We start from the raw sequence: 3214 nt of genomic DNA on the forward strand, positions 1-3214 counted from the left end.
GCCCCAAAATGTTGGTGCTTAATATGTGAGTTTAATACACTATACAAGTGACTAAGAGGGTAATTCAGACTTGATCGCTAGGCTGCATTTTTGTACAGCGGGCGATTAGGTCTAAACTGCGCATGCACCGCAACATGCAGGAGCGTCGCACGGGTATAAAACGGATCGCCGCTCAGTGTTGGGTTTGTGCAAAGGATCCATTCGCACGGGCTTTGCAAGGAGATTGACAGGGAGAAGGCATTTCTGGGTGGCAACTGACCATTTTCTGGGAGTGTTTGGAAATACGCAGGCATGTCCAAGCATTTGCAGAGCGGGTGTCTGACGTCAATTCCGGTCCTGAACAGGCTGAAGCAATTGCAGCGGCTGAGTAAGTCCTGGGCTGTGCAGACACTGTACACAATCTGTTTGTACAGTTCTGCTACACATACGTTAGCACACTTGCACAGCTAAAATACACTCCCCCTGTAGGCGGCAACTATCTGTTCGTAGCAGTGCAGAAATTGCCTGAATTAGGCTCCAAGGGCCGCCTCTTCTTTCTTGTATTGTTGCTGCTTCTGGAGGGAACTGGAGCACCCTATTTATCACAGAGGAGTAATGCTGGCGATTCACCACAGGTATATACACACACACACACACACACACACACACACACACACACACACACACACACACACACACACACACACACACCTGAGGGTGCTAATAGTAATGTTCAGGGTAATCAGACCATACCTATTACAGTTTGTTTCTTTAAAAACTGTTTAAAATAAAAAAAAAGATTTGTTTCCATATGATCAGAATTTATTCACAATAAAATACAGGATAACATGTAAATAGTATCTGTACCGTTTCAACGAGAAGTCACTGTAGATTTATCAATTCTGTATTTGTTGTAGCAGGTTTTCTTTGTAGATATTTATTTGCGGTATGATAAAAAGACAATAGAACAATGAACCAACGTGTTTCGTCCCAAATGACTTCCTCAGGGGTACAGTATCTGAATGGCAGATAAAGACAACTCAATAAACTGGGTAAATTGAGTACCTTTGGTTGTACAGTAAAATAGAGAAGGTACATACCAAAAATATAAGGTAATACAATCAACATGAATATATCACAAGTAGTGCCAGCTTGAGAGAATCTAAAAACTGAGGTATATTAACATTATAAATGAGGTATATTAACATTGTAAAAAACATATACAAAGAATAAATACATGGATGAAGAGGAGCAGACAATGGTTATTATACATACCAATTCAACATTCATTGATGTTAACCATCAATAGAGTTGACTCATAAGAATTCATTATATGGATGAGCAGTCCTTTAAAGGTCTATTTTTAAAAGAAAATGGCCAACAGTAGGTGTTGGACCTACAGAAAGAATAAAATATAATCAAAGAGGGTTTATCATAGTAAATGGAGATATATAGGAGCCAGGAAAGGTGGTGGGATTATACAGTAACAATGGACTATAATGCTGAACTCTTATTAGTTCCACAAGGACAATGTGGTAGTCTGGTGTTGGTAAGGGGTGTAGTATGGCTGACTGGCGGTCTCCTGACCGCCGGTCAGCTTACCGACGCCGGGATCATCGGTCTCCCGACCGTCGGTCACATGCATACCACCCGTTGGTAAGCAACCTACAGAAAAGATTGTATATGAACACCATCACTCTAGGGATTTACAAAGTGATGTGTAGATCTCGCATTACCATTCTAAGAGTAACTGAAGTAAAGTACGTTTGGCCAAAGGGTAAAAAGACAGCATTTGACTCACAGGTATGGTGGCAATATTTACAATGTGTGATGGATATCCCACTAGGACTAATATAAAGGTATAATGACTTGTATTAGTGAAATGACAGTACATAGTATTTAAAGAATTTGCACCATTTGAAAAATTCCTTAAGTTTGTAATAGTGGATTGCATGGTTCTAGATTAAGGGTGGGATGTACTAACCAAAGCCGCAGCGTTGTTACGTTTTCTCCGCAATCTCATCTAACCGCTCCACTGGCCGCCGCTTCCCCTTAGCTCCCCCATCTGCTTTCTCTCTCCTCTCCCTCCTCATCACCGCAGCGGCCACTGAAGTTCTCATATTGCTGCGCTCCCCCTGGCCGTTGGCGCATGCGCACATCTCAACAGGTCCAACAAGCCTGTGTGCGCATGCCCGGAAAACCAGTGAGGTGTGCGCATGCACCAACGGCCAGGGGGAGCGCAGCGATATGAGAACTTCAGTGGCCGCGGCGGTGATCAGGATTAGAATAATAGTAGGGGACTCATAGCCTACAAGATTATATTCTAAATAAAGTAGGAGACTGGACGGGAGGGTACTCTAAATAAAAGAGGCCATGTCAATACCCTCATTTAGACCACATGGAGTTAAGGAATTCAGAGTATAGATCCAAAAACTTTCTCTTTTAGTTAAGAGGAGGTCCCTATTGCCACCTCTTATGGGCTCTTTAACATGTTCCAAGACAGTGAAGCGGAAGGAAGATGGATGTACCTCTGATTTGTTCTTTTTCAATAAAATGTCTTGGCAGACTATGGGTTTTGATCTTATTTTTTATGTTAAGCATTGGTTGATCAAGCCCTGGGTCTCATGTTTCTTCACTCACTTGTATGGCAGATAGAGCAGCCAGTAACTTATTACGGATCACAGCCCCAGCACTGGACTGATTTATGGCAGACAGATGCAGCACGCACTTGTATGGCAGACAGAGCACCCAGTGACTTATTATGGCAGCACAGCCCAAGCACTGGACTGATTTGTGGCAGTCAGGCGCAGCACCCACTTGTATGGCAGACAGAGCACCCAGTGACTTATTATGGCAGCACAGCCCCAGCACTGGACCGATTTGTGGCAGATAGATGCAGCACCCATGTGTATGGCACACAGAGCACCTAGTGACTTATTATGGCAGCGCAGCCCCAGCACTGGACTGATTTGTGGCAGATGTGCGCAGCACCCACTTGTATGGCAGACAGAGCACCCAGTGACTTATTATGGCAACATAGCCCCAGCACTGGACTGATTTGTGGCAGACAGGTGCAGCACCCACTTGTATGGCAGACAGAGCACCCAGTGACTTATTATGACAGCACAGCCCCAGCACTGGACCGATTTGTGGCAGACAGATGCAGCACCCATGTGTATGGCACACAGAGCACCTAGTGACTTATTATGGCAGCACAGCCCCAGCACTGGACTGA

The 3214-nt window shown here is 44.3% G+C and overlaps 1 long non-coding RNA gene across 1 annotated transcript; it reads right to left on the bottom strand.

Annotated features, from left to right (window-relative positions):
• Window positions 1-779: 779 nt before the first annotated feature.
• Window positions 780-2145, bottom strand: LOC135058129 (uncharacterized). The gene is made up of 2 exons (XR_010244624.1): window positions 1964-2145; window positions 780-997 (listed from the first exon to the last, which is right to left on the bottom strand). It is a non-coding gene; the product is annotated as an uncharacterized LOC135058129 (long non-coding RNA).
• Window positions 2146-3214: the final 1069 nt, after the last annotated feature.

The sequence above is a fragment of the Pseudophryne corroboree genome, chromosome 3 (assembly GCF_028390025.1).
Source record: "Pseudophryne corroboree isolate aPseCor3 chromosome 3, aPseCor3.hap2, whole genome shotgun sequence".
Classification (NCBI taxonomy): domain Eukaryota; kingdom Metazoa; phylum Chordata; class Amphibia; order Anura; family Myobatrachidae; genus Pseudophryne; species Pseudophryne corroboree.